Source organism: Gekko japonicus, unplaced genomic scaffold, assembly GCF_001447785.1.
Source record: "Gekko japonicus isolate JY-2015 unplaced genomic scaffold, Gekko_japonicus_V1.1 scaffold2, whole genome shotgun sequence".
Taxonomy (NCBI): Eukaryota; Metazoa; Chordata; class Lepidosauria; order Squamata; family Gekkonidae; genus Gekko; species Gekko japonicus.
The window spans coordinates 967,978-974,779 of NW_015175358.1; the positions used below are offsets into that span (position 1 = coordinate 967,978).

Sequence of the window (6,802 nt, forward strand, 5' to 3'; positions counted from 1 at the left end):
GCAGTACCTGAAGAAAGGAGATGTCCCTTCAGTGTACAGATGCAAAGGCCCCCAAAACATGAAAACTGGAGTGCTGAAAAAAAAATCCTATGAAATATTTTTCTTTCAAATAAGTAAAATCCTTTTTAAAACCACATTGTCTTCACTTGAAATGTGTAATGTCTTCACTTGAAATGTGTTAACACATGAAAGTCTGACTATTCCCCCCTCCTTTCCCCAAAAAATTAAGAAACTTGGTCTATTCAAATGAACAAAATGCTTTTACTGACTCAAAATGTATAGCATTATTTTTCCCTTCAAAAATTGGGAGAGCTAAAAAACCCTATGAGTAAAACGTGTTAAGACAACACAGAATGCAAAAGTTTACAATTCTCACTTTAGTATTGGGGGTATTTGCAATTTTTCTTGTAGAAAACGAAAAAATGTGCACTTTTAAAATCCATAAATATATTGATACCATTTTATATAACAAAGTTATAAATCAAGTTTTATGTTGCTTAAGCAGCAAAACAGTTACTTTCTTATCAAACCTAAACCAAATACATATACTTCAATTTCTAACCAAAATTCCCCCCAACCCCTCTCCGGGTGGGGGTGGGGGCAATTTCCATGGGTTAAACATTTCTAGCACTTTTACCTCTACAATTCATTCATACCCTGCTTTTCTCCCTAATGGGGACACAAAAGCTTATATTATTCTCTCCTCCTCCAATTTACCCTTGCAAGAACCCCGTGAAGTAAGTAAAAGAGAGAGAGAGAGAGAGAGCAACTAGCCCAAGAGGTTTCCACCTAGACCAGGGATTCCAACCTTGGATCTCCTGATCCAACATTATAGCCACTACACCAGACTGACTCTTGATTCATTCCACATCAACAGCCAAAGTGCTAAATTACTGCAAGGGGAGAAAAACACCCTACGCTCATAAGGCTGGTAATGAGCACCACAACGGGTTTCAAGGTTCACCGAAGAACATGCGAACAGGGGTCCATTCTGCCAAGAACAAACTCCCCCCCCCCCAACTGCATCTTAGTTACTTTAACCTCAAACTAAACAGCAACCTGTTCAAGAAAAACGTCAGAGCTCCCTGCGCTGGAAACTCGTGCAAATGGCAGTATCAGCGAGGAACTTACTTATAACGTTAATCATTTTTCTCACACAGCATTCCAGCAGCGAATGCTTGGCTATTTCAAGTTAAATACCTACGGAAATGTTCTACAAAAACACTCCAAACTTCATTGTATTTTATTCTCCCGAAAGACTGACAGGCCCTCCCTCATGTCCTGCCTCTTCTCTCTTGCTTGCACTCACACATTCAGACTACACGTGTATAACCCCCACCATCCAAAAAAACCCCCAAAAAACCTCCTTTGGAGAAAGGAAAGATTAGCAGGCTCATCTGCTGACTTGACTTGCGGCACAGGCGATGAAGGGAAGCCCCTAAGCACCGGTTAGCTTCAGCAGTACGCTCCCTTCTCCAACGCTCCTAAAAATAGTGGCCGGCCCTAACGCAGAGGGCCTGCCAGCGCCCCCGAAAGGGGGTTCAGGGCCATCCCAGGGGACCCGCCGGGCAGGATGGCACAGGATCACGAACTTACCAGTCGGCTAATGGCGGCACCCGACCAGACCGGGAGCGCCGAGAGAAAGAGAGACAACGGAAGCCGCAGAGGCTGATGGGACGTCACCGTCAGGTCCTGGCAGGTCAGCTCTTTTCCAAGCACGCAGATGGAAAGACAGGTGATTCAGTTGGTTGAGCCTACTTAATGTCTAAATAGAATAAAACATTAAATCCTATACAGGAAATACCTCGTTAAGGTAATTCTGACTGCTGTTATAATAACTCCCGCGGTATGATGACACGCAGGACCCCAATACGTCAGCTCCGGCGGTATGCGCCAATATAACAGCACAGGGCGAAGTAGTTGCGACGGGCGTTGGTGGCACAGCGACATCTGGTGGTGGTATCGAGCTCTGTACTCAGAGATTGTCTCGCGGCTATATTGGGCAGTTTAATTTACTAATTCGCTGTTGAGTGTTATCTATTATTAAAAATTATTTTCCCCGGTTGTGTGATTTTAACTTCCAAGAATAAGAGCCGTCACGTTTCAGCTTGTACTATCCCTTGTCGCGCATATTCATCATTATGCTTTGTATGAGCTACAAATCAGTTACATGACAGTACTTCCAACTGTTTCTCTTGTTCACAGATCACAGCTTTTATCATTGTTAACTTTTCCCCTCGAGAACAGGAATGGATTTCATCCCTGTTTTAGGAGTTCCTTTGAATATTCCTGTGCCACTGAAGACATAGAATGGAACCTGACCATTTTGTTCAGGGCTCCTTTGGTGCTGCAAAGCCTTGTCAAGTCACAGCTGACTCACGACAACCCCTAAGAGTTTTCAAGGCAAGAGATGTTCAGAAGTAGTTTGCCATTGCCAGTCTCCGGGTATTTCTTGGAGATCTCCCATTCAAGTACTAGCCTTGCATAACTTCTGAGGTCAGATGAGATCAGGTTACCCTGAGCTCAGGGCTCCTTTACATAAAATAAATTGACTTTTGCATGATGGAAGCTGCATGAATGACCTAGTACCGTGTTTTTCGCAGGATATATGGAGAAATAAAGTGTAATTCTTTGCAGTCAATGTGTGGAAGCTGGAGGGGTCCAGTCTCAGAAGCAAGTCTATCCACTTGATCTGTCGTTCTTTGGAGATGGGGGCCAGGGAGGCACAGAAGGCATTGTGCAATCAAGAACTTCAATATTAAAACATCTTAAAACAAATGCCCTAAATACATCTCTAAGCTATATTAATGGAGGACAAGCTAACTTGCATCTATCTACCACCTGAGTGAGCTCAGCTCAACACCTTGCAGGTGCACTTGTTCTCAATTCACCATTCACACCAACCGGCAGCTCAAGGCAGTTGGGTGCTGTGGAATAGTCTTCCTGAAGAACGGCAAAGGGCACGGTCTCCAATAATATTGCAGAACCTTTGTAATGCCACCCGTTTCAGTAGGCTTTCTGCATTGGATGCCAATGGTTACGTATCTCCACTGTATAGAGCAGGCTGCTATTAGTTGGTCTGTTATGTAGGCTTTGTGGGCTATTGCCTTGGTTTTGGTTATATTCTTATATTTATATATATTGTATAAATAGCCACCTTCTATTAGAGATGAGATATACACTTTAAAAACAAACCATGCACAGTGCTTTTATAGGCAAAGCAATAGTGAATCAAAATGGCTCAAGTAGTGCTTGGAGGTTTGCAGAATGAGGGTCTGGTAAGGTGGAGACTTCCAAGCTCATATGGCCTTAATTAATTGAATTGACACCTTGTTTATTCTGCTGTTACTAAAGAACAACACATATCCCCTAGTTTGCAAAAGACTTTGAGGAAAGGTTGTGTAGGAGTTGATCTTGAATTTAAATGTTTTCTTTCGCTATAGACATTTTCCAGAGCATGATAGATGTGTATGTTAAGTGCCGTCAAGTCACTTCCGACTTAGGGTGATTACCTATAAAAAATATTTCCTGGACAGTGCATGGCCAGAATTTAAGAGCATGGTTATGGCTGCAATCCAGCCTTACAGCACATGATGTAACCCTGACTCCACAGACTGGGGAAATATTAGGTATTCCCAAACATATTTGGGACTGATTTACACCACCAGAGGGAAAATGCCTTCTTTCCCACTGGTAGCCCCTACAGATTTCCCTGTCAATTTCACTCCCCGCTAATCAGCTGAGAGTGAAATTGACAAGGGAAAGCTTCTCTCTGCCTTCCCTTCTCTAGCTGACACCTCTTAGCTAGAGAAGATCAGGAGGGGAACCCAGGCATGTTTAAAATGTCTTTCTTTCCCTCCTTGATCTTGGGGAGGGAAAGAAAGGCATTTAAACATGCCCCCTGCACTTCCCCGAGTCTCTCTGCAAAAGCGGAGAGGCTCAGGGAACAAAGGGGGCATGTGTGTACATGGCCTGCCCTTCCCTTTCCCAGCCTGTCCGCTGTGGTGGGCAGGCTGGGGGAAGAGGGCAGGCATCCCCTCCTGATCTTCTCCAGGTGCCCTGCAACTGCAGGGCACCTGGAGAAGATCAAGAGGGGAACCCAGGCATGTTTAAAATGCTTCTTTCCCTCCCCGATCTTTGGGAGGGAAAGGCATTTAAAACCAACAGCTGACTGGCAGCTCAGGTTGTTCGGTTTAATTGAGTCCTTTTTTTCGGTATAGCAAAAAGAACCCCCCAAAAAAGCCGGATAATATTGGCTTTTTCGTGTTCAGCTCTACTGGTAGCCGAATACAGATCTCTGATTATCTTTTGGTTCGACTATAGCCAAATGCACACCCCTAGTCCTAGCCCCACTGGGGGTTGCCATAAGTCACCATGACTTCCAGGCACGCAAGCACAAATGCACACAGACGCTCTCTCTCTCTCTCACACACACAAAATACTAAAACAACCCTCTGGCTTTGAAATTTTTAAAGTTACTCCCCCCTCCCTCTTGGGCATGCTGTTAGTAGATAGCAACTAGCTCCCCAGTTAGGATGCTACAGAGGTAGGACATGTAGCCCACCTCTTTAATCTCCCACTGCACAGCTGCTTTCTCAAAAGATGCAAAATATACTGAGGGGTCTTCCCTCTCCTTATGTGGAACAAAATCTTTGCAGGTAACTTTTATTTTCCTGCTTTGCTTGGCCTGCAGGTGCATCATCTCGAGGTTGTGTTTTTGCTGCTCTTCCTGCATCCTTCGTTGCTCCTCCTGCAACCTTTGCTGTGCCTCTCGCTGCTCTGCTTCTCCCTTCTCTCCTGCAGCTTTTCCTCCCTCTCAAGCCTGTGGGCTTTCATCTCTTCCTTCTGCTGCTCCTCCCACATCTTCAGTTTCTGGACCTCTATTTCCTTTTCTGCCTGCAAATGCAACTTCTCCATCTCCTTGAGCCAGAGTTTATCCTGCTGGCTTGGGCGTTCAGCTGCAGCCGCCCCTATTGACTTTCCGCAGCTTCGCAAGAGAGCCTTCATCCCATCAGCAGTCCTGCTTTCACTATCTGCTACTTCTGGCATTCTTCCTGCAGCTCTTGCTTTATCAGCTTAAGAATTCTCACTTGCTGTGCTAACTCCATCCTAGCTAGACTGATCTGATTCTACTCTAGTCAACCCGGAAAAAACTTCCGTTGCTCTCTCTGTGCGTGTGTGTCAAATTTACAATCCCTGGCCAACCAAGTTCTCTGTTTGTCCTTATTCCACTGTGAGTGACACCAAACTGACACAGAACGGGCCTTCTCTGGCCTGCAGGCCCTGTTCCAACCTTCTCTCCAAGCTTTTCTCAACTCCTGGAGAGGATTTACTCTCTCTCCGGTAACCCACCACCACACCTGGCCTTGGTAAGGAATTGCCCACTGGGAGGGTCAAGACTCCCAGCTTACCTTCCAAGATCTGAGGTCTTGCCTCTGTATCTCCCACTCACCAGTGCCTGGTCACCATGGGGACAGTTTACTGCCTTGCACACCCTTGGAGGAATAGCCACTTGTCAACTGCCTGCCTTCCCACTGGCGCGCCATTTAAAATAGCGTGTCTGAGATGGTGGAGGTCTATGTGGTACAGAGAACTACTGCCAGCATCTTATGTTATAAAGTATTTATTAAAAAGAACATGTTCACAAACATACTTTTAGCACAGCACCAGATTGAGCAAGGGAATCCAAAAGAAATGGGTAGAACGCAAATCCTCTGTCCCTGTTTCTATACATGCCCTATCAGATGTTAAAATAGGACAAGCTCCTAAAGCTTAGGAAGCTACCGATCTCTACAGAGTTATCATTACCTTGAAGCTTTCTGTAGCTCTCTGGGGCAGCACATGTTCAAAATGACTGCCTCCTCAATTAAGAGTTCAGTCTGCTCTCCTGGACTCCATATGGACCAAAAAGACCTTCCTCCCTGCTCCTGACTTTTATCACCTCTCTTTTCCTCACCCACTGGCCAGGTCAGGCCAGGTCAGAGAAGCATGTCCTTCAGCTTCTTCCTGGAGTTATTCCTGGAGCCTCTTTAGTCTAAAGTCCTTGAAATTTCTATTTCCTGCTTGGGTAAAGGGGGGAGAACTTGAACCACCCATTCATATGAGATGGCAGTCAAAGCCGCAAAGAGAGAGTTCTATGCGGCTACAATTGCATCTGCTAGCTCACGCCCGGCACAATTATTTAGTACAATTCGGTCTTTGACAACTCTGCCTCGTGGCAGTCAAAACAGTAGGGAATTGGAGATAGGCTGTGAGGCATTTGCGAGCTATTTTGCAGATAAAGTCTCGATGCTCCGTCGTGACCCCCCCGCCACACTTGAGACAGTGAGTGAACTTGAGGCCCCTTGCACGTCTTTGGAGCCGGGTTTAGTACGTTTTAACCGACTCAGTCTGGAGGAAGTTGACAGATTACTCGTAGCTGTGCGCCCAACTACATGCGACCTTGATCCGTGCCCCTCCTGGCTTATTAAAGCTGGCCACGAGGGGTTCCGAGGTGCCCTGCAGGAGATTATTAACTTGTCCCTCACAAAGGGACAATTCCCCAAGGCACTCAAGGAAGCGATGGTCCGCCCTCTCCTGAAAAAACCATCTCTAGACCCGACCGAATTGGCTAACTATTGGCCGGTGTCTAACTTGCCCTATTTGGGCAAGCTTATTGAGAGGGCGGTGGCGTTACAGCTTCAGAGTTTTCTGGAGGATGCTTCCATCCTCGATCCCTACCAGTCCGGCTTTCGCCCTGGTCATGGGACGGAGACTGTGCTGGTCGCCTTGACTGACGATCTCCGTAGGCATCTGGATCGGG

The 6,802-nt window shown here is 46.0% G+C and overlaps 1 protein-coding gene across 1 annotated transcript in view; it reads right to left on the reverse strand.

Annotated features, from left to right (window-relative positions):
• RPL32 (ribosomal protein L32) overlaps window positions 1–1,693 on the reverse strand; it is a 4,422-nt gene extending 2,729 nt beyond the window's left edge. Inside the window, exon 1 of the mRNA XM_015425265.1 lies at window positions 1,597–1,693. The gene's annotated coding sequence lies outside the window, so the exon portion shown is untranslated. The remainder of the gene's footprint in view (window positions 1–1,596) is intronic.
• Window positions 1,694–6,802: the final 5,109 nt, after the last annotated feature.